The 25,316-nt window shown below is 45.3% G+C and overlaps 1 protein-coding gene and 1 long non-coding RNA gene across 6 annotated transcripts in view; both read right to left on the bottom strand.

Annotated features, from left to right (window-relative positions):
• The window catches only part of TCF7L1 (transcription factor 7 like 1), a 191,176-nt gene that overhangs the window by 119,353 nt on the left and 46,507 nt on the right, over positions 1 to 25,316 (bottom strand). The gene's annotated exons all lie outside the window — the stretch shown is intronic.
• Positions 12,672 to 18,339, bottom strand: LOC145547427 (uncharacterized). Its single transcript, XR_014083830.1, has 2 exons — positions 16,909 to 18,339; positions 12,672 to 16,264 (listed from the first exon to the last, which is right to left on the bottom strand). It is a non-coding gene; the product is annotated as an uncharacterized LOC145547427 (long non-coding RNA).

The following is a 25,316-nucleotide window of genomic DNA, read 5'->3' as shown; positions in this document are numbered from 1 at the left end:
CTCCCAATCAGAAATATCTTTTAGCCTCCCTGTGCAGATGACTTCTGTGATAAAACTTTGAAAACTGTTTAGCAGCCAGATTCATAGAGACACAAGGTAGGTGGGGAGTTGCCTTAGGGAGTTATTGTTTAATAGGTGTGGAATTTCAGTGTGGAAAGATAAAGTCCTGGAGATGTATGGTGATGACGGTCAAATAACACAATGAATATACTTAACTATACTAACTTATGTGCACTTAAGAATGGTTAAGATGGTAAATTTTATGTGATGGGTGTTTTACCACAATTTTTAAAAACCTGCTTAAAATACTGTTTATTGAATGTCCCTAGTGGTCCAGTGGTTAAGAATCTGTCTGCCAATGCACGGGATATGGGTTCAATCCCTGCCTGGGAATACTCCACATGGCTCGGAGCAACTAAAGCCTGCGTGAGGCAATTACTGAGCCTGTGCTTCCCAACAAGAGAAGCCACAGCAACGAGAAGCCCATGCACCACAACTAGAGAAGGCTCATGTGCAGCAACGAAGACCCAGCACAGTAATAAAAAAATTGAAATTAAAAAATAAAATACTGTTTATTTATATTCACAATGTCTTTCAGTGTCCACAGAATATAAGAAATATTAACTTGAAAAATAATGAGAAAAATACATTTATCCTTTTTGTTTTTAAGAATCTGTCTGACAGAAATGTCACATTAGTGTAAAGATACAAATATGCTCAGCGAGGCATGTTGCAATAGGGCAAAAAAGCATAAACGACCTAGAAGTTTGTCACCAGGGGAATGGTCCAATGAGCCAGAGACCATCTTGGGAATACTATGCAACCATGAAAAAGAATGAGATGAGCTGTCTCTGGGGGTGCTGACATGCATGAATAATACTATTCAGGGAGAAATCTGGCCCCCTGGCATCTAAACTCCCTTCCCACGTTTAGGAATCCCTGCTGCCTTTATGAGTCCTGGTGGGAGGCAGGATCCACCTCTCACCCTGAAGGTTGCAAATAGACAGGGGCAGTGTCCTCACCATTCCGGTTTGGTGGCATAGTTGTAGCCACTGCCTTGGCTGCTGTCTAGTTTCCACAGTTTGAATCCACAGCCTTCCTAGCAAGTCTGGGAACCACCCTGAGGTCCCTTAAAGAAATGCCTCTTCTGCTGATATCAGTCAGTTGATATCTACTGCTTGCAACTAAGAACCCTAGTGATAAAAATATTCAGAGTAAGACTCTGGTCCCTCCTATTTTGGTGGAAAGTGCCCATGTTCAATGACCATTTCTCTCTCAGTTTATTTACCCTCTTCTCGCATCACTCAGATAGTCTTCATCCCCCCACTCCTAAAGGCCACGGTCCTGGGCCCTCTATCCGTTCATATGCATACCCTGCTGCTGCTGCTGCTAAGTACCCCCACCAAACACAGGGCAAACGTTTCTAGAAAGAGTGAGCCTATTCTGCAAAAACTCTGACACCCAAGTGCTACTATTTTACATGAGCCCTAATCACATGAGGGTTATTTTTAACTTAAAATTTTGAAATAATTTCAGACCTACAGAAAAGTTGCAAGAATAGTAAAATAAACTCCCTCCACCTAAATACCCCAAATGTTAACATTTCATTTATCCTCCTCTCTCTCCATAGAGCTTTTTTCCCTCAGAAACACTTTAGTCTAAGTTGCACAGAAGATACCCTTTTGCTTGTAAATACTTCAGCGTGCATTTCCTTAAAAAGACATTTTCTTCCATTACCAGGTTAATTATTTAGTCAGGAAATTAACACTGATACAATGCTATCATCCAATCTGCAGACTTCATTCAAATGTTGCCAATTGTCCCAATAATGTCCTTTAAAGCAAGAAAAAAAGAGAGAGAGAGAAATAGAACAAACCCATGGTCCAGGAATCAATCCTAACTGAACAATGCTCAGACTGGACTTGCCAGTTTCTAGACATGTCCATCCAGATTGGATAAGCCCTTTCCTCTCTGGGCTCCACCCTTCCTCACCCATGAGAATAAAAGGTCAAAGAAGCCACGGGAACTTTAGTGACTTCTCTGTATGTTAAAGGCAATCAACCAGTGAGGTCACCGCTTCCCCTGGCAAGGACATGATTCAACCAATTGAAAAAAGAGAAGCTAATTTTACTGAGTGATTTTACTAGTAATTTTACTAGGTGTCAGTGCTGTTATTTGTCAAGTGCATCATCTCACCTAAGCCCCCTTCCTGCCCATTTCCACTGTTAACGCCCCTTTTGCAGATGAAGAAACTGAGTTTGTAGGAGTTAATCTACTCAAGGTCTTTCAATACTTAAACTCAAAAATAAGGAGGGAAGAAAACACACCTTGTCATTCCCAATCTGACTAATCTTCCCTAGGCTGAAATAAGTGCCCTAGATTGCATGCTCAGTCACTTCAGTCCGAGTCTTTACAACCCCACAGACTGTAGCCCTCCAGGCTCCTCTGTCCATGTGATTCTCCAGGCAAGAATACTGGAGTGGGCTGCCGTGTCCTCTTCCTCCAGGGGATCTTCCCAACCAGGGGATTGAACCTGCGTCTCCTGTGTTGCAGGCGGATTCTTTATCCACTGAGCCACCAGGGAAACCTGCCCTAGATTAGAGGGGAGCCAAATCTCCAAGGCTGCAGCAGCCTTGGATACAGCACAGAATCCTCTAGGAAGAGGGGACCTCAGTGGAAACAAAACTGTACCATGGGGACTTCCCTAGTGGTTCTGTGGTTAAGGATTCGTCTTGCAACACAGGGGATGTGGGTTTGACCCCTGGTTGGGGAACTAAGGTCCTACATGCCACAGAGCAACTAAGCCTTCACGCCACAACTACAGAGTCCATGTGCTACAATGAAAGACCTTGAGTGCTACAACTAAGATCCAACACAATCAAATAAATTAATTAACTTTAAAAATATGTCAAAATATATACTTAAAAAAAAAAACTATACCAAGTTCCATGCTGCAAGATGATTTCTCTTGGTGGCGTGGGGCTGAATTTTTGTCCCCTTGTCAAGAAGAGCTTTTCCTTATGGAGCTGAATATAAAGTCTTGTCCCTTCCTGAGACACATTCAACAAAGAAAGGACTTTTCTAAAACACTAAGGGCTTCCCAGGTGGTGCTAGTGGTAAAGAATCCGCCTGCCAATCCAGGAGATGTTAAGAAACATGAGAGATGCAGTTTTGATTCCTAGGTTGGAAAGATCCCCTGGAGGAGGGCAGGGCAACCCACTCCAGTATTTTTGTCTGGAGAATTGCATGGACAGAGGAGCCTGGCGGGCTACACTCCATGGGGTGGCAAAGAGTCGGACATGACTGAGTGACTTAGCATGCACAAAAGGTACTAAATATTAGAGAATTGACCACATACTCTGACTCCATTGCTGACCGTAGGAGGGTTCGCATTTCACAGCCAGATTCTCTGACCTACCCCAGGCTGTGCTGATCTTGGACCCAGGTCTGGGAACCCTCACGGAGTACCTGCGCCTTTCAGAACAAGCTTTTGGGGCCAGATGTTCTGAAGTTGGCATCATGGTAAGCAGGTCCACACCCCTCCAGTAGCCATGGAGCAAATCTTCTCCTTCCCCAGGAGGAAAAGACCATACGTTTGTCCTAGTGGGTTCTCAACCACCTCCCAAGGTTATGTGACGCGTGTCCCTTCATGTCCTTGGCACAGATGCAGCTGCCACCCCAGCTGCTGGTAGTTTGGAAAGTATTTCTGTTTGTGTGTTGCATTTCTCCAACTAAATCTCAAGACTTCTTAGTGTTAGTTGTTCAGTCGTGTCCAACTCTTGGTGACCCCATGGACTGTATGTAGCCTGCCAGGCTCCTCTGTCCATGGGATTTTTTAAGATGTCTACTTCTTGAGTATCATGGTTCTAATCAAAGTATGTTATTTTCTTTTCTTCCTTTTTGATTAACACTTAAATCAGAGGTTAAAATTATGATGATAACTTGGTTCGCTGCACCAGAGTAACGCTTGCAGCAGCCATTGCCTTCGCTGTACTGAGCTCTTGTTTCCACTGAAGTTCTGCTGCTCACCTTGGGTACTCAATATTTTTGAGCCTCACTTATTCCAGTTGTAAATGGGAATAATAATCTTAAAGTACTTAAAATGCACACAATGTATACATTTTACAAATGGGTGGGTGCATACACAACAGCATAACAGCTTAAGTCAAATGAAGTATTATATACAAAGTACTTAGCTCAGTAAATTCCCAGTACATAGAAGATTGTACCACTTCTTTGCCTAACTGCTGCAACTGTCTGCAGTTTATACTGGACAGCTTTGTAAAGTTGGGGAGCACTAAGCCTCCTTGGCATTTTGGCTAGTCCTTTTCATTCCCTGAATGTTTTCAGCATTGTCCTAGGATGTCTGAGCCTCAGTGAGGGCACAAGCCAGAAATGAGAGCAAGTCTTTGAAGGTATTGGCTCCATATGGCACAAGCTGTGTGTGTGTGCTTGTGTGTGCTAAGTTGCTTCAGTTGTATCTGACTCTGTCAACCCTATGGACTGTAGCCCACTAGGCTCCTCTGTCCATGGGATTCTCCAGGCAAGAATACTGGAGTAGATTGCCATGCCCTCCTCCAGAGGATCTTTCCCACCTAGGGATAGAATCCATGGCAGGTTCTTTACCACTAATGCCACTCAAGAAGCCCAGTACAAGCTACAGAGAATCAATTAAGTCCAAGCTCACAAATTCACATCTACTGTAACTGGTTCCAAACCAGCCGAAGGAACGTCCCCTTTCTGCAAAGGGCCTGAGGCTGATCTCTGCAGGGGCCTCAGGCACTCCTTACACAACCTTTCCAATTCCAGATGCAGGTACCTGGCAGCCACAGGGCCCTTTGCTGTGGCCATATCCCACCTTGAAAATGTCCTATGTCCTTTCAGGGTCTCATATCTACTGTCCTTCCAAACATGAAGTGAGCCCAGTTCTTCCAGTAGGCTGCCCGCACTCTAGGGCAGAACACACCAAAGCACCGCGTGCCCTGTGCCAAAATGGAAGTTTAATCTTCAACAAGCATTTATTGTCTCGGGTATGTTGCGTCCCAGGTGGCTAAGTGGTAAAGCATTTGCCTGGCAATGCAGGAGATGCAGGTTCAATCCTTGGATGGAGAAGATTCCCTGAGAAGGAAATGGTAACCCACTCCAGTATTCTTGCCTGGAAAATTTGATGGAGAGAGGAGCCTGGCGGTCTACAGTCCATGGGGTCACAAAGAGTCAGATACAACTGAGCATGCACGTACCTTAATACCCTCGGGTATGCAGGGCTGTGATGGTTAAAAAGACAAGGTCTCCATTCTTAAGTAGGGGATCAGATGGGTGGTACACAGATAAAGGCCGAAGGTCAGAGCCAGAGATAAGCTCGAGCCAGCCCAAGCTTGCACATTCCTCCTTCGTGGCAAGGTGTTCCTTCCCCTTGCTTGCTTCCCCAGCCCCCAACTGCACCAAATGAATGAGCCCCAAATGGCTGCCCAGTATCACCCCTCTGGGCTCATTCCTGGGCCCCGGGCTCGGTGGAACAATCGGGGGCTCCTGGAGGCAGGCTGAGCCAGCTCGTTCTCATGTGCGGGGCCCACGGCGCCCTTCTCAGCTGATTGTGTCCAGGCGGCCGGGGTCTCCGAGGCGCATGAATGCCCTTGAATGGGCCCATTCAGGCTGATGGACAGGAGCTGAAAGCTGCACACACACAAAAGCCATTGGGCAGCCGGGAGGGCTCCAGCCCCAAGGGTTTGCCCACGGGAAGGGAGGCCGTCCCACCACAAAGAGCAGTGTGAAGACATCTCTGTGTTTTCAATGGCATCCTCTGGGTGTCAATGGCCAAGCATCGCCCCCGCCCCCTCCAGCCAAGACCTTGAAGGCAGCAGAGGATGGCACTCAGTGGAGAAAGCTGTGACAGATACAGGTCGAAATGAAAATCCAGCAAACAACAAATTAACAGAGTCCATTTCTCTGGAAGAGCAAGATGGGGCTCTGGGCCAGGGATGCTGTATAGGGTGCCTCCACAAGCCTGTCATGTACATTGGTTAGCACTGCATTCCTGATACCCACAGTGACCTTCAAGAACTCCAGCTGACCTGAGATCGCTGAACATGTCACCAAGAAAAATTACCTCCAAAGGACATGGACAATATTTAAATGAGGATCGGAGAAACCTGGTCTCCCATTCTTGTGTCACTTGGTAGGTGTTTTCCAGGAACGGAAAAAAAAAAAATCTCTGAAATGACACTTGGATTTTTAAATAGGACCAGGAATGGGGAGCCACCCACCTGGAATTCTTTTAATTGCTTCAAGGGGAGGGCAGGCTCTGACAGTGGCGGGGGCGGGAGAGGGGGGTGCTGGGAGTTGGGGTGGGCATGGGGGGCAGATAAGTCTATTTACACTGTTGTGCACAAATATTTTAAGCCCACTGTCAGATGGCCACTTGGGAAAGGATGATTCTCAGCTCCCCACATCACATTACTTCAGAAACTAGCATCCAAAAAGATAATTAAAGATAGTTTCCTCCTCATAATACAATTCTATAATGAGCAATTAAAATTAAATTAGCTTGTCATAATAAAAAAGATGAATTGCGTTCTTAGGTTTCCTGACCCAGAGTTACTAATTCATGGGAAGAAGTGATACATCTGTGACTGAGTAGTTATACTACGGAAATATTAAATGTGAAGACTAATTCAGTGAATAGATCAAGATAACATGGAGATAGACATGCACCCTTGGCGTAATTACTAGTTTTGCTGGTGGCTCAGAGGGTAAAGAATCTGCCTGCCATGTAAGAGACCCGGTTCAATCCTTGAGTCAGGAAGAAGGTCAAGAGGAGGAAATGGCAACCCACTCCAATATTCTTGCCTGGGAAATCCCATAGGCAGAGGAGCCTGAGGGACTACAGTCCATGGGGTCACAAAAGAGTCGGACACAACTCAGCGACAACAACAAGAAAACAACAACAACACAATCAGAACCAGGATACCAACATGGACACAACCCAGAGAATTCATTGAGATTTTACCAGTTTTACAAGTACTCGTGTGTGTGTGTGTGCGCGCGCGTGTACATGCAACTTTGTGTAACCAATCAAGATACTACACCATACAATCACAAGACTCCCTCAGGGTATCCCTTATTAGGGACACCAATCACTCACTCCCATCATTAACCTCTGACAACCACTAAGCTGTTCTCTATGTCCAATTTTATTATTTCAAGACTTATATAAACAAACTATTACAGTATGTAGCCTTTGGAGATTGATTTGTTTCTTTCACACAGCATAATTTCCTTGAGGGTCACCCACATTGTTGCATGTATTGATCATCTGTCCCTTTTTATAGCTGAATAGTATTCCATGTACATGAAGATATACCATGGTTTGTTCAACCATTGACCACTGAAGAATATCTGGGTAGCTTTTATTTTGTGCTTGTTTTGAATAATGGTGCTATGATCATTCGTGTACAAATTTCTTTGTAAAAATAAGTGAAAAGCCCTAAAAGAGACCAAATAATTTTGAAAGTTATCCCTTTTCTCTCCAGCTACAGTAATTGTGACAGCATGGTATTGGCTGAAGGCTAGACACATAGATTAACAGAATAGAGAACTCACAATTGGCCCCACACAAATATGCCCAGATGATATTTTATACTGTGCAATGAATTCAATGACAAAGGTGACTTTTTCAACAAATGATGCTGGAGCAACTGGACACCCACATGAAAATTCCATACCGATAGAAAAAGTCACTCAAAATGGATCACAGACTTAAAACATAAACTATTAAACTTTTAGAAAAAAGCAGGAAACATGGAGATATCTGAGCTCAGTTATTCACACAACACCAGGAAATACCTCTCATTACATCTTCTCCTCTGCTCTCTTCCAAACGACTGAAATTCCACTATTAGATAGTCATACCTTTGGCTTGGAAGCTCATCTACAAAATTCCCTTGGGAGATAAGACATGAGCTTTAAATCGTGGGGTGAATTAGTATCTCCACTGAGAGCTGAGAGGGGGCTCTGAAAGGATGTAAAATGAAAAAAGCACTAAGCACCTGGAGAATAGAGGAGGGTGAAAAAGAGTCAGAGGAAAAAAGACAGCATCCTGACAAGTTCCACCTGCTTGATAATGCCAAGGTCATTTCTCCCAAAATCTATCTGGTTTGACCTAACTAGCAACAGTAGTGGTGATCATGGGTTTTCACCAAATTACACCTACCCAACATGAGCAGACATCCATCCAAGGTATCGACCAACTTATATGCAAAGACAAGAAGAGTGTGTATATAGGTATCAGGGGATTGTGGGAGGGGGTTGATATTCCCTCATTAATATAAGCACAACTCTAGGGCAAAACAAAGAATTTATATTCCAATCAAGATAACAGTAAGGAAGTTGTATTTATTTCCTATCTAGTATTTTCCTTCCTGAGTTTCTTATTTCTTTACGTAGCTATTTAACAGAACTACTTAGGCAAATGCCCTTTGAGGGACTTGTTCTTGGAGAATTCTCATTACAGATACAGTGGGTATTCCACCAACTTCCAAAGAATCAAAAACAATCAAGTGCTTTCAACCCTAAAACTTTGTAGAAACAAAATTTTCACCTATGCTAATTCAGAAGGCACCATAAAAGCCATAGGGTCATGTAATCAAACCATAAATCTACCTCATATACCTGAGTAACATGCATATAACTGTTATGAAAAACTTAAATCCAGGATATGCGGTCCATGGGAGCTATAGCTGCCATTTGCTTGCTATCCCATCAACCTGGGAAGAATGTTCAGAGAGAAGGCAGCAGGTCTCGATGGCGCCCCCTGAAGGCAAGGAGGAGCCACAGTCACTTAGAGCCAGGCTCCCCAACCCCTGGACCAAGGACAGGACTGGTCCATGGCCTGTTGGGAACCAGGCTGCACAGCAGGAGATGAGAGGACATAAAACACACTTCAGGTGTCACTGTTTCCCATCACCCCCAGATAGGATCATGTAGTTGCAGGAAAACAAGTTCAGGGCTTCCATTGATTCTGCATTATGGTGAGTCGTATAATTATCTCATTGTATATCACAATGTAAGAATAATACAGGAGAAGGAGGGGACAACAGAGGGTGAGATGGTTGGATGGCATCACTGAGTCAATGGACAAGAGTTGGAGCAAACTCCGGGAGTTGGTGAAGGACAGGGAAGCCTGGCATGCTGCAGTCCATGGGGTTACAGCGTCAGACACGACTTAGCAACTGAACAACAGCAAAGAATAACAAAGTGCACAATAAAAGTAATGCACTTGAATCACCCCCAAAACATCCTCCCCACCCAAATCTGTAGAAAAACTGTCTTCCCCAAAGCTGGTCCCTGGTGCCAAAAAGGTTGGGGACCACTGGCTTAGAGCAAGCCCTAGGTTTTAACCTGCCACTCTGAATGGACCCTGAAGCCATTTCCCCTGTGTTCTCTCCTGATTGGCAGGTAGATACTTCTCTCCTCAGAGGATATGATCCTCAAGTTAAAATGAGCAAAGAGCAATTTCCCTGTGGTCCAAGGGCCAAGACTCTGTGCTCCCAAGGCAGGGGATCCCAGGTTGGATCCCTGGTCAGGGAACTAGATCCCACCTGCCACAATTGAGATCCGAGGCAACCCAATAAATAAATAATAAATGCAATAAATATATATATTTTAAATGAAGCGATAGAACACAAAAACAAACAAGGAGTCAGGACCCCAACCAACGTGGGCCACAGGCACCATGAGGGGTCTCCCAGTCTGATTCTCTTTCTTTCCACCAACAAGTCACAAACGCCCACCTTCCACCAGGTCATGAGCTCTGCCACACCTTAATGCAGGTGGCACCTCAGGCTGAGACACAGTCATTCTCTCCCTCAAGGCAGGCTCCAGAGAAAACTCACAAGCACAGACATGTCAACGCTCTCCAGAGCTGAGGCTGCCCTAAGCCCAGCAAGCTAATTGGTGAGGGCCCTGGATGGCCTGAGGTTAAGTGCAAGGCTCCTGAATGTGGCTGCTGCTTGGGGCTGGGCAACCCACCCAGCCCTTCTGAACCTCAGCTGCCTCCTCTGTAAAATACTGTGATGCAAATTCACAAGTCAATATGCAGGCCTAGGCCCTCGTGTTGTTGCTGTTTAGTCGCTAAGTCGTGTCTGACTCTTTGTGACTCCATGGACTGCAGCATGCCAGGCTTCCCTGTCCTTTACTATTTCCCTGAGTTTGTTCAAACTCATGTCCATTGAGTCGGTGATGCCATCCAACCATCTCATCCTCTGTAGCCACCTTCTCCTCCTGCCCTCTTTCCTAATATCAGGATCTTTTCCAAAGAGTCAGCTCTCTGCATCAGGTGGCCAAAGTTTTGGAGCTTCGGTTTCAGCATCAGTCCTTCCAATGAATATTCAGGGTTGATTTCCTTTATGACTGACTGGTTTCATCTCCTTGCAGTCCAAAGGACTCTCAAGAGTCTTCTCCAGCACCACAGTTCGAAAGCATCAGTTCTTCAGTGCTCAGCATTCTTTATGGTCCAACTCTCACATCTGTACATGACTACTGGAAAAACCATAGCTTTGACTATATGGATCTTTGTCGGCAAAATGATGGCCCTTGGTACAAGCCGGTGATTGTGACTTCACTTCCCACCTTCATGCATACTTGGCTAAAGCTGATTTCTCAGGCATCTCTTGTCCCTGCTACAGCAGCTGCATTCTTAAGGAACGTGAAATTCTTCATCCAGGGCTGTGAAGGATGCTGAGCCCTGGGACGAACTCCAGATGTGAGGTCAGGAAACCGAGACACAGGCAGACCTGTCACTCAACTGCACTGTGACACTTGGGGGCAGGCCCTTGACCTCTCTGAGATGCTGAGGGGATCAGAAGGAAGACTCATGTGACAGCCCTCACCCCTGGCCATAGCAGAGCTCCTGGGCTGAATCAGAGGGCAACAGCTCAGCTTCCTGACACAGGTAGGCTCATGTAGGAGAGCACAGGTCTGGGTGCTTACATAGCAGAACACAGCCTCTGAGAGTCCACCTTGCCCCGCCCCACATCCCCCAGAACAGAAGCATCAATGGGACCGCCCTCTCAGTCCAAGCCCAGAGAGAGGGTTCAAGTACTACAGGCTTGTCCTCACACATGGCCAGGACAGGCCAAGAAAGGGATATGCTGATGGGATCACTTATACCAGGCTCACAACCTTCATGCTCCGAGGGACAGAGTTGCAGGGAGCCCTCTTCATAATCACCATCACGAAGATACTAGAACTCCCAAGCACTATAGACTTATGTCCCCTGAAAGCTGGCTCTTAAATTTGCCCATTGTCCCTTTCATTCTCTCTCAAAACCCAAGCTGGACATTCACCACCAAACTTCCACCTCAAGGTCACCTTCACCCTGGAAAATCCCACAGTCAGATTCCACTTTCCAGAACATTGGCTCCGCCAGGCCTGATCCAGCCCTGCTTCTCTGTTGTCCAGGCCAGCTTGGCCCATTACTCGGGCCCTCTCCTCTGGGCCCACCCACGCCTGTCTGCCGACTGAAAGGCCCAGCCCCTCCTCGTTTTCCCTTCAGCATTACTGAGATACAATTGACATACTGTATAGGCTTAAGATGTACAATGCAATGATGTGATTGACATATATATCTGAAACCCTCCCCTCCTTCTATCCACCCAGATCCTGCCTGGCCTTCACAGCTTGGCTGAAGACCAACTCCACAAAAAAATAAAAGGCCTTCCAAATGTCCAGCCTCCAGAGACATTTTATTTTTCTTCTAATTCAACTTCTCTCCCAAACACATCGCCTAGGAGGACTTCCTGCTGGTTGAGTGGCTAAGATTCCATGCTTCCAGTGCAGGGGGCCTGGGTTCAATCCCTAGTTGGGGAGCTAGATCCAGCACGCCATAACTAAGAAGCTTGCATGCCACAACAAAGGTCCCATGCGCCACAACTAAGGCTCAGCACAGCCAAAATATATAAATAAATATTTTTTAAAAAAGAAGAAATTGTCTGAACGTGAAATCTGCCCAAGTGAATAGTTCCAGTGCTGTGTAAGGCAGTAGCATCCTGTGCTTTCAGACCAGCACAACAGTGCAAAAGTTCTCCTTCCACACCCTGAGTCAAAGATTCCCCCCCTTACTCTGCTGAGCTCCCACTTAGCTCCAGTTCTCCCCCAGGAACCAAACATTTCTGTCAACTCTATTCCCATATCCACAGCCCAACTTTACACGGGTCATGACAGCTGACCTGCTCCATCACCTTCCATCTTCCCCAGGCCAGGGCCTCCCACAGATCCCTCCCGATCATCTATTTGTCTCAGTCCTGCTGGCACTGCAAATTCCAGAACTGAGCTGGAAGCTCTAGAAGTAGGTTGAGCAGAACCGAGTGGTCAGGGCCATTCTCCACCTTGAGCTGGGCTCTCTGATTTGACCAGTGGACACACGTAGCCCCCACTGAGCCTTCCCTTATTTCATAGGCAGACCTCAGAGATACTGTGGGTTTGGTTCTAGACCACTGTAATAAAGCAAATATTGTAATAAAGCAAGTTACATGAATTTTTTGGTTTTCTTGGGCATATAAAAGTTATGTTTACACTCTACAGGAGTCTATTAAGCGAGCAATAGTATTATGTAACCCCCAAGACAATGCATATACTTTCATTTTTATTTATTCTTTAAAATATCTACTTACTTATTTTTGGCTGCGCTGGGTCTTCGTTTCTTCATGTGGGCTTTTCTTTAGTTGCAGAGAGTGGAGGCTACTCTAGTTGTGGTGCTTGGGCTTCTCACTACGGTGGTTTCTCTTGTTGCAGAGCACAGGCTCTAAGGCACTCAGGCTTCAGTAGTTGTGGAACATGGGCTCAGTAATGGTAGCATATGGGCTTAGTTGCTCTGTGGCGTGTAGGATCTTCTCCAACTAGGTGTGGAACCCATGTTCCCTGTATTTGCTGGCAGATTCTTAACCACTGGATCACCAAGGAAGTCTCCATGCTTTAATTTTAAAATGCTTTTGTGTTTTGTGTGTGTGCTATATGCTCAGTCATGTCTGACTCTTTGTGACGCTACGGACTGTCCACCAGGCTCCTCTGTCCACAAAACTTTCTAGGCAAGAATACTGAGGTGACTTTCCATTTTTTATTCCAGGGGATCTTCCCAACCCAGGAATCAAACCCGTGATTCTTATGTCTCTTGCATTGGCAGGCAGATTGTTTACTACTGAGCCATCAGGAAAGCCCTTTAAAATACTTTATTTATTGCTACAAAAGCTAAGCACCATAAGAGCCTTCAGCAAATCATAATCATTTTGCTGGCAAAGGATTTTTGACTCAGTGTTGATGGCTGCCCCTGACTAATCAGGATGGTGGTTGCTGAAGGTTGGGGTGGCTATGGCAATTTTTTAAAATAAGACAACAATAAAGTTTGCCACGTCGACTGACACTTTCTTTCATAACTGATTTCTCTGTAGCATGCAATGTTGTTTGACAGCATTTTGACCACAGGAGAGCTTTCAAAATTGGAATCAATTCTCTAAAATCCTGTGACTGCTTTATCAATTAAGTTTATGTAATATTCTAAATCCTCTGTTGTCATTTCAACAATCTTCACAGTACCTTCACCAGGAGTAGATTCCATCTCAAGAAGCCACTTTCTTTGCTCATCCATGAGCAGCAACTCCTCATTCGTTAATGTTTTTTCATGAGATTATAGCAATTAAGTTACATCTTCAGGCTTCTAATTCTACCTCTCTTGCTATTTCCACCACATCTGCAGTTACTTCCCCCACTGATGTCTTGAACTCCTCAAAGTCATCAATAAAAGTTAAAATCAACTTCTCCCAAACTCTTATTAATGTTGATATTTTGACCTCTTCCCATGAATCACAAGTGTTCTTATGGCATTTAGAATGGTGAATCCTTTTCAGAAGGTTTTTAACTTACTACACCCAGGTCGATCAGAGGAATCACTATCTATCATGGCTATAGCCTTACAAAATATATTTTTTAAAGAGTAAGACTTTGAAGTTGCAAGGACACCTTGATCCATGGGCTGTGGAATAGATGCTGCATTAGCAGGGATGGAAACAACATTAATCTCCTTGTAAATCTTCACCAGAGTTCTTGGATGACCAGGTGCATTATCAATGAGCAGTAATATTTTGAAAGTAATCTTTTTTCTAAGCAATAGGTTTCAACAGTGGGCTTGAACTATCTAGTATTCTGTTGTCAATAGATGTGCTGTCATCTAGGCTCTGTTGTTCCATTTATAGAGCACAATTAGAATAGATTTAGCATAATTCTTAAGGGTCTAAGGATTTTCAGACTGGTAAATAAGCACTGGCTTTGATTTAAGAGTCACCAGCTGCATTAGCCCCTAAGAGATTTGGCCTGTCCTTTGAAGCTTTGAAACCAGCCACAGACTTCTCCTCTCTAGCTATGAAAGTCCTAGATGGCATCTTCTTCCAAGTGAAGGCTGTTTTGTCTACTGAAAAATCTGCTGTTTAGTGTAGCCACTTTCATTGATTATCTGAGCTAGAACTTCTGGATAACTTACTGAAACTTCTGTATTAGCACTTCCTGCTTTGTCTTGCTCTTTTTATTATAGAAATGGTTTCTTAGCTTAAACCTCATGAACCAATCTCTGCTAGTTTCATACTTTTCTTCTACTGCTTTCTCAACTCTCTCAGCCTTCACAGAACTGAAGACAGTTAGGGCCTTGATCTGGATAAGGCCTTGGCTTAAAGGAACATTATGGCTGGTTTGATCTTCTTTGCAGACAACTGTAACTTTCCTCATATCAGCAATGAGGCTGCTTCACTCCCTTATCATTCATGTGTTGACTGGAGTAGCAGTTTTAATTTCCTTCAAGAACCTTTCCTTTGAGTCCACAACTTGGCTAACTGTTTGGACCAAGAGGCCTACTTTTCAGCCTCCCTCAGCTTCGGACACGCCTTCTTCACTGAGCTTCATCATTTCTAGCTTTTGATTTAACATGAGAGACTTGCAACTCCTTTTTTCATTTGAACACTTAAAGGCCAGTGTAGGGTCATTAACTGGCCTAATTTCAGTATTGTTATGTCTCAGGGAATAGGAAGGCCCAAGGAGAGGGACAGAGATGAGGGAGCAACCAGTGAGTGGAACAGTCAGAACACAGACATTTGTGGATTAACTTTGCCATCATATGAACACAATTCCTGGTACCCCCAGATGATTACAATAGTAGCATCAAAGATCACAGATCACAGAACACTGTAACAATAATGAAAAAGTCTGAAATATTGTGAGAATTACCAAAATGTGACACGGAGACCCAGAGTAAGCAAATGTCGTAGGAAAAATGACACCAACAGACTTGCTTGACAAAGGGTGGACACAAACTTTCCATGTGTAAAAAAAAAAAAAAAATCCAGTATCTGCAAAGTGCAATAAAATGAGGAATGCCTGTATTTGCATTGCTCTGGGCTCTACAAAGAGATAAGGCCATCAAGAATGGCCTGGAGCATGTTCTCTTGAATCCTCCAGCACGGACAGGTATGTAACACCTGCTGATTCACTCACTTTGATTTTATCCCAAATAGGGCCTGAACTACATAACATGCCTATTCACCATGGCTAAATTCTGATTACAAAACACTCGCTGGGGCCTCCATGGTGGTTTGGTGGTAAAGAAACAACCTGCCAATGCAGGAGACACAGGTTCCATCTCTCCGCTGCGGAGCAACTATGCCCATGCGCCACAACTCTTGAGCCCAAGAGCGGTAAAGCGAGCCTGTGCTCCACAAGAAAAGAAGTCACCACAATGAGAAGCCTGAGCACCGGAACTACTAGAGAGTAGCCCCCACTCGCTGCAACTAAAGTCCATGTGCAACAACGACGACCCAGCACAACCATTAAAAAAAAAAAAACTAAGCATACATCTTTGTACACAAAACACCCAACACCTTCTGCCCTATACAAGCCAACAGGGTTATAGGCTCTGAGAGTCATGAGGCAATAAAAATGAAGCTAGACATTGAGCAGTAACTGGGAAGATGCAAAAAAAAGCCCACCATGTACAAGCTGGCTCCTGTTTGCAGCTTGCTTCCATAGGCCTAAGCTATAAAGGCTGGACTGGGGATGCCAACGACCATCCAACACAGGAACCTGAGTCTCAAATGACTCACACAGTGGAACCAGTTAGACATTCAATAATGAGCTCCATGAAGGTTTGGCCTTCTTGAAAGGCTCTGGTGCCATGGAGGTGGTAGCTATTTAGTCACTCAGTCGTGTCCGACTCTTGCGACCCTATGGACTGTAGCCCACCAGGCTCTTCTGTCCATGGGATTTTCCAGACAAGAATACTGGAGTGGGTTGCTATTTCCCTCTCCAGCCTGGAGCCATGATTAACTGCGAATCTTAGTTGACCTTCTCCACGCATCTGTAAAGCATTTTGAAATCTACTGTTCTAAGCAGAGACCAATGAGATCAGGATCTGTGTTGCCCTTTTTGATGGTGGCAGAGACGATGCCATCTTACCTTCCTCCTGGGCCCACAGGATGACTCTGTTTCTCAGGCTCTCTTTGAGTTAAGTGCAGCCGCTGTGACTGAATTCTTCTCCCTCTCATCCCTCAGCTCCTGGCTGGATGCAGAAGCTTCAATGGACACCCTAGAACGGTGGTTTGCAAAGTGTGGTCCCTGGGCCAACAGCAGTTGGACTTTGTTCGAAATGCAAATTCTCAGGCTCCCCACTGTGTTGTAGGGGCTCAGCAATCTGTGTTTTAATAAGCCCTCTGGCTTCCCAGGTGGCGCAGTGGTAGAATCTGCCTGCCAATGCAGGAGACACAGGACACGTGGTTTGATCCCAGATTCTGGAAGATCCCCTGGAGAAGGAAATGGCAACCCACTCCAGTATTCTTGCCTGGGAAATCCCATGGACTGAGGAGCCTGGCGGGCTACAGTCCATGGAGTCGCAAAGAGTCAGACATAACTGAAGACACAGGGGACTTAGATACACACTCAAAGTGGGAAATCACAGTTCCAGAAGACGGCTGAGCTCTTAGACGGGAAGCTCTGGGCTTGTGCTGGATATAGGAATAAACCTTCATACCAATGTTGTGTTAAGCCATTTGGGAAGTTATTTTGTAAAGTAGATTTTCTGTCCCAATTAAAACAATTACAATCCCCAGGCTGCGAGTCTGTCCACGTCACCTGGGGTTTTCCAATGTCAAAGGCTGGTAAGCCAGCAGGCGGAGGCTATTTTATGTTGGCTGTGAGAGCCTGCACTGGAACCCTTTCCACCCACTCATTCATTCATTCACAGTCTGGCTGGTATGTTAACAATGGGGGAAGCGGAAGTCGCTGCCGGGCCAGGATCAGATAGCAGCCATCCGCTGGAGTTAACACATTCCTGCCGCCCTGCTGTCCTCCTGACTGCCACAGGCTGCCTGGCAACCAGGCCAGCATCCACCTGTTCATCCGTTAAGGGGGTTTCAGACCCCACATCTGTGCCCAGGAGGTGCTAGCGGTATAGAACCCGTCTAACGCAGGAGACATGAGATGCGAGTTCGATCCCTGGGTCGGGAGTTCCTCCCTGGAAGATGGCAATCCACTCCAGTATTCTTGCCTGGGGAATCTCATGGACAGAGGAGCCTGGTGTCTCAAAGACAATCCATGTTCAAAGAGTTGAACATGACTGAAGCGATTTGGCACACACACACACACACACACACTGACACTGTGCCTGCAGCCCCTGCAAGGCCAGCAGCTATGGCTGAAGAACAAATCGGGTCCCAGGCTGTCTTCAGAGGCTTGGATGGCGGTCTTTCCATCCATGACACATGAGACTTGGTCTCTCCTCGCCATCTTCCCCTTTCATCTCCAGGAGAACCCCATTTATTCTTCAATGTCTCCCCCACATCCTGCCTTATCCACAAATCAGCTGGCTTTCCCTGCTCCTGTGTCCTTAGACCCTCTATATCTGACATTCATTGTGGCCCTTGATCTCGCTGAGCCCACTCATGCCATTTTTACTGCTTTATACCAAGTTCTGTGTCTTCCCATTAAAACTCAGTTCTTGGAGAGGGGGATCCTGTTTGCATGCCTCCCACGTACCCTGGGACTTGGTACTGGACACAGAGCTCTTGTCACACTTTCCTGACTGATGGGTAAGATTTGGGGAGAATGGCCATGCCAGGTGAACCCCATGATGATGTATATACACCCGCAGGATCAAGGAACCTAGATGTATGATACACGGACACAGACAGACGAGGCTTCTTTGCTGGGGGCACACACACTGTGGCCCCGGACTTTCTCTTCCAGTCGGCCTCTATGTTCCTCTACGATTATTCAATCCCATAAAAGATTGGGATCTGTCTGAGGCTTCCCTGCTGTACTGAAAACTCTCTCTGCCATCTAGTCTTTTTCTCTACGAGCTATTAATTTCCCAGGCCCAGGGCAGAAGCACATATACCTCTGCGAGCCTCCTATCCATCCTCTACCTTCCAAAGCAGGGCCTTTCCCTGGGCAATCTGAAAGGATGTGGCTTCCTTCCTTACACTTGGGTTTTTGGCCACCCATCAAACTGGACAAGGAATGTGCTCCCTCCAACCTCCCCCACCCGAATGTCTGCTGGCTACTCCTGTTGGGCAGGTCTGCTCACTGGGTGATCCAGGTCTCTCTTAGGGGCCCCCTGCTCACAGTACATCTCTCTTTTGCAAGTCTCCTCCTCAACCCTCCCCTGCCCCCAAAGAAGCTCAGAGCCAAGCCCCTCGGCCTCAGGGCACACTGCTCGCTCGGAAATTTATGAAACTTGAAACCACCAGCCTCCTCCTCTCATTTTCCATCAGGAGAAACAGTTGACTGCCCCAGTTGAGCAGCCACATGCAGGCAGAAGGGGAAGGGTGGCTAGGAGCTCTCAGCAAGCTGGGTGTGGGATACAGTTGCTTCAGACTTGCAAGCATACAGGCGGTCTAGCTGCTTGTTATCTGCTGGCTGCAAGCGTTGAACAAATCCCAAAGAATCCCTCAGTTTCCCCAGCTGTAATACTAACCTCCTAGGGCTGCGCCAGAGATTACACGAAGGAATTACAGACACCTGGACCAGCACCTGATACATAAAAACTGCTCCCAGTGCATAGAAAGTGCTCCTCAGGGGCCTGCTCTTACTCTTATTATGGTTATTACTATTTCCTCAAGCCTCACTTCAGGAGGTCACTAACCTCTAAAAAATGCACAAGGCAAGGAGCAGAGACCATGATAAAGGCCAAGGGGGAGCTCATGACCACATAACCTTCTACAACTCCTGACCTCCATGGAAGAGCATCTGGAGAACTCCACAAGAATGATGCTGAGTGAAGCTCAATCCTTTTGATACCACACCGTGGAGTTAAGTCAAGTAATAACTGACCAAGCTGGCAAGGATGATCTTACATTTGTTGTTGTTCAATTGCTAAGTTTTGTTCAGCTCTTTGCGACCCCGCAGGCTGTAGCATGCCAGGCTCCTCTGTGCTCCACTATCTCCTGGAGTTTGCTCAAACTCATGTCCATCAAGTTAGTAATGCTATCTAACAATTTCATAATCTGCTGTCCCCTTCTCCTCCTGCCTTCAGTCTTTCCCAACATCAGGGTCTTTTCGAATGAGTTGGCTCTTCGCATCAGGTGACCAAAACATTGGAGCTTTAGCATCAGTCCTTCCAACGAATATTCAGGGTTGATTTCCTTTAGGATTGAGTGGTTTGATCTCCTTGCAGTCCAAGGGACTCTCAAGAGTCTACTTTAGCACCATAATTTGAAAAGCATTAATTCTTTGGCACTCAGCTCACTTTATGATCCAACTCTCACATTCGTACATGACTACTGGAAAAACCACAGCTCTGACTATACAGATCTTTGTCGGCAAAGTGATGTTTCTGCTTTTTAATACACTGTCTAGGGTTGTCATAGCTTTCCTTCCAAGGAGCAAATGTCTTTTAATTTCTTGGCTGCGGTCAATATCCACAGTGATTTTGGAGCCCCACAAAATAAAATCTGTCACTGTTTCCACTTTTTCTCCTTCTATTTGCCATGAAGTGATGAGACCAGATGCAATGATCTTAATTTATTTAATGTTGAATTTCAAGCCAGCTTTTTCACTCTCCTCTTTCATTCTGATCAAGAGGCTCTTTAGTTTCTCTTCACTTTCTGCCATTAGAGTGGTATCAACTGTATATCTGAGGTTGTTGCTATTTCTCCGGGTAATCTTGGTTCCAGCTTGTGATTCATCTACCCCAGCATTCTGCATGATGCACTCTGAATAGACGTTAAATAAGCTAGGTGACACTATACAGCCTTGTAGTACTCTTTTCCCAATTTGGAACCAGTCAGTTGTTCCACATCCAGTTCTAACTGTTGCTTCTTGACCAGCACACAGGTTTCTCAGGAGATAGGTAAGGTGGTCTGGTACTCCTATCTCTTTAAGAATTTTCCACAGTTTGTTATTATCCACACAGTCAAAGGCTTTAGCATAGTCAATGAAGACTTTACATTTAGAAGTCATTTAATTAAACATTAAATTTAATTCAACACATTTCAATTTTGCAGATTTCTTTATTTTGGAAAAGTATGCATGTGTATATACAGTCATATAGATTTCTTTTTTATAAGTTTGCAAATATTCTTTACATATAAGTATGAGGGAAGGCTCCTAGGGGGACTCAGTTTTGCCAACAGAATGCACTGGTCATTGTAAACACCCTCTTCCAACAACACAAGAGAAGACTCTACACATGGACATCACCAGATGGTCAACACTGAAATCAGATTGATTATATTCTTTGCAGCCAAAGATGGAGAAGTTCTATACAGTCAGCAAAAACAAGACCGGGAGCTGACTATGGTACAGCCCATGAACTCCTTATTGCCAAATTCAGACTTAAATTGAAGAAAGTAGGGAAAATCACTAGACTATTCAGGTATGACCTAAATCAAATTGCTTATGATTATACAGTGGAAGTGACAAATAGATTCAAGGGATTAGATCTGATCGAGTGCCTGAAGAACTATGGACAGAGGAGGTTCCTGACATTGTACAGGAAGCAGGGATCAAGACCATCCCCCAGGAAAAGAAATGCAAAAAGGCAAAACGGTTGTCTGAGGAGGGCTTACAAATAGCTGTGAATAAAAGAGAAGCGAAAGGCAAAGGAGAAAAGGAAAGATATACCCATTTGAATGCAGAGTTCCAAAGAAGAGCAAGGAGAGACAAGAAAGCCTTCCTCAGCTATCAATGCAAAGAAATAGAGGAAAACAATAGAATGGGAAAGACTAGAGATCTCTTCAAGAAAATTAGAGATACCAAGGGAACATTTCATGCAAAGATGGGCACAATAAAGGACAGAAATGGTATGGACCTAAAAGAAGCAGAAGATATTAAGAAGAGGTGGCAAGAATACATGGAAGAACTTGTACAAAAAAGATCTTTATGACCCAGATAATCACGATGGTGTTATCACTCACTTAGAGGCAGACATCCTGGAATGTGAAGTCAAGTGGGCCTTAGAAAGCATCACTACGAACAAAGCTAGTGGAGGTGATGGAATTCCAGTTGAGCTATTTCAAATCCTAAAAGATGATACTGTGAAAGTGCGGCACTCAATATGCCAGCAAATTTGGAAAACTCAGTAGTGGCCACAGGACTGGAAAAGGTCAGTTTTCATTCCAATCCCAATGAAAGGTAATGCCAAAGAATGCTCAAACTATCGCACAATTGCACTCATCTCACACGCTAGTAAAGTAATGTTCAAAATTCTCCAAGCCAGGCTTCAACAGTACGTGAACCATGAACTTCCAGATGTTCAAGCTGGATTTAGAAAAGACAGAGGAACCAGAGATCAAATTGCCAACATCTGCTGGATCATCAAAAGAGCAAGAGAGGTCCAGAAAAACATCTACTTCTGCTGTATTGACTATGCCAAAGCCTTTGACTGTGTGGACCACAACAAACTGTGGAAAACTCTTAAAGAGTTGGGAACATCAGACCACCTGACCTGCCTCTTGAGAAATCTGTATGCAGGTGAGGAAGCAACAGTTAGAACTGGACATAGAACAACAGACTGTTCCAAATCGGGAAGAGTACTACAAGGCGGTATATCGTCACCTTGCTTATTTAACTAATATGCAGAGTACATCATGAGAAACGCTGGGCTGGATGAAGTACAAGCTAGAATCAAGATTGCTGGGAGAAATATCAATAACTTCAGATATACAGATGACACCACCCTTATGGCAGAAAGCAAAGAAGAACTAAAGAGCCTCTTGATGAAAGTATAAGAGGAGAGTGAAAAAGTTGGCTTGAAACTCAACATTCAGAAAACTAAGATCCTGGCATCTGGTCCCATCACTTTATGGCAAATAGACGGGGAACCAGTGGAAACAGGGACAGACTTTATTCTTTTGGGCTCCAAAATCACTGCAGATGATGACTGCAGCCATGAAATTAAAAGACGCTTGCTCCTTGGAAGAAAAGTTATGACCAACCTAGACAGCGTATTAAAAAGCAGAGACATTACTTTGCCAACAAAGGTCCATCTAGTCAAAGCTGTGGTTTTTCCAGTAGTCATGTACAGATATGAGATTTGAACTATAAAGAAAGCTGAGCTCCTAAGAATTAATGCCTTTGAACTGTGGTGTTGGAGAAGACTCTTGAGAGTCCTTTGGACTTCAAGGAGATCAAACCAGTCCATCCTAAAGGAAATCAGTCCTGAATATTCATTGGAAGCACTGATGCTGAAGCAGAACCTGATGGGAAGAACTGACTCATTGGAAAAGACCCTGATGTTGGGAAAGATTGAAGGCAAGAGGCGAAGGTGATCACAGAGGATGAGACGGTTGGATGGCATCACCAACTTGATGGACGTGAGTTTGAGTAAACTCCGGGAGTTGGCGACGGACTGGCATGCTGCAGTCCATGGGGTTGCAAAGAGTCGGACACAACTGAGCGACTCAACTGAACTGAACTGAAGGGAGTGGGTTTCAAGGACAAAGGGCAAGTACATGTGGTGGGCTGGCTAGAAGGCTTAGTGGCACCTAGCATAGCACATGGGGCTACCCTGTTTGGTTCAGTTAGTTAAGAATCTGCCTGCAATATGGGAGAATCACGTCAAGAAGATCCCATGGAGAAGCGAATGGCTACCCACTCCAGTATTCTTACCTGGAGAATCCCATGGTCAGAGGAGCCTGATGGGCTACAGTCCATGGAATCGCAGAGTCAGACACAACTGAGCAACTAATATATACACACACCGCATAGCGCATGCAGCAAAAACGTGCAGCTTCTGTAGCCAAATAAGCAGAGGAGTGATCCAGGCTGAGAACACAGGGTGAGCAAAGGCTGGGCAAAGTGGACGTGTGTGGTGTGTTTGTTCAAAGAGTAGAAAGGAGTCTGGGGTAGACACACTGTAGATGACATGGTGAAAAGGCAGTTGGTGAGGTCAGGGCAATTACATTAACTAGTGTCAGCACATGGACTCAGCAAACATTTGTCGCGCTCCTGCTGTGGGGCAGGCCCTGGGGACTCCATGATGGACATGACAGGCAGGGGTCCCTGCCATGTGTGGTGGACATTCTCCTAGGAATGCCGGGCACACTGGCTGCCTGGGTCCCTCCCTGAAAGATGCTGACCCAACAGGTCTGAGCAAGCCCCGGGGTCCAGGATCTTTTCAAAGCATCCCACATAATTCTCTTCCTTTTTCACTGTGAAATTTTTTGAGGTATAGTCGCAGTACAGTATTTTGTAAATTTCAAGTATACAACATAGACGTTCACAATTTTTAAAGGTTATACCTCATTTATCGTTATTACAAAATATTGGCTATATCCCCTGTGCTGTATAATATATCCTTGTAGCTTGTTTACTTCAGATATGATAGTTTGTATCTCTTAATCCCCTAGCCCTATCTTGACCCTCCTCCTTCCCTCTCCCCACTGGTAAACACTAGATTGTTCTCTGAATCTGTAGCACCCCACATAGTTCTGATGCACATGTGGAAAACATCCATCCGGAGGCAACTAACTCTCAGAAGGGCCTGAATGTGCTCAACAACACCCGTTCCTGAACTTGAATCCTTCCAGAGAAGAAGGGCTTGCTGCCTCTCATGCAAACAGTTTGCAAACTGTAAAATATCCCACAAGAAACAAGGTTCTATTATTATTGATACTGGGCTATTAGTCTACCTTTGGACAGACTGATCTTTGGATTGGTCATCCTTATAAAAAGCCAGATTTGCACACTGCAACATCCTTAAACCTCAACACTCAGTTGTGGTCCCTTCTCTCTCTTCCTTCCCTCCAGAACTAAGCAAAGCATCTTCTTTCTGGTAAGGATTTAGACCCATGACACCCTGACCACCCCTCCATAGGCAACCTCCAGTTGTCTAAGACCCTTTTAAAGTCTGAGTTGTGACCCTGACTCAGTATTCTTCCAAGTGATTCAATGGGGCAAGAGAGTGCTTTGGGGGTCCCTCCAAAAGTCTTCCCAGACCCAGACCTGGACCCTCTGTGCTGGTTTCAGGATTGTTATTTACAAAAGTGAGATAGATGTGGGGAAGCTCCTATGTTCTCTATCAAAATGACATAATGAGACTTCCTTGGTGGTCCAGTGGTTAAGAATCTGCCTGCCAATACAGGGGACAACAGGTTCGATTCCTAGTCCAGGAAGATTCCATAAGCAGGGCTACTAAATCCATGCAACACAACTATTGAGCCCACTCTCTAGAGCCTGAGCTCCGGAACAAGAGAAACCACCGCAATGTGCACTGCAACTAATATCCAGAAGCAATCAGGATTGTCAAGACCCTCAGCAGCATCCATGCTGTTACTCTGGCCAGACAGGACGGACCCAGATAGGAAAGCTAAGATGCCAAAGACATTGGAATTTTCTCATGGGCCATGGGGAGCCATCAAAGGTTTTGCATTCCCTGGGGACATGGGGAGCAGCCTGAACCCAGAAGGTGCTAGGATGGCAATACAGTGGTGGTAGGAAGGGCAGGGAGGGAGGGAGAGAAACTGGAGACTGGCTGCAAACTACTATAATTATCCAGGCAAGACACAAGAGCAACCTAAGGAGGTGGCAGAGGCATGAATACAAACGGTGTTCTGTAGAGACTGGAGAGTCACTATTGTGAGGGCCAAGGAAGACAGTGGCATGGACAAGTGAGAAGACTGACCTGGATGGGGATTCGAAGCACATTTGAGAGGAGATGCTAACAAGCTGGGTTTCTGGCTATGAGGTTGAGATGGCTGAGGGCCGGGCAAGCAAACACCCTACTGGCAGAGACACCTGTGGCTTACACACTGAGGCTCCAAAGTGAACCAAAGAGAGCACTTTGCAAA

This window comes from Giraffa tippelskirchi, chromosome 4 (assembly GCF_054371585.1).
Source record: "Giraffa tippelskirchi isolate mGirTip1 chromosome 4, T2T-mGirTip1v1.2.pri, whole genome shotgun sequence".
NCBI lineage: Eukaryota > Metazoa > Chordata > Mammalia > Artiodactyla > Giraffidae > Giraffa > Giraffa tippelskirchi.
The sequence above is the reverse complement of the archived record's forward strand: the minus strand, read 5'-3'. Positions and strand labels throughout refer to the sequence as shown.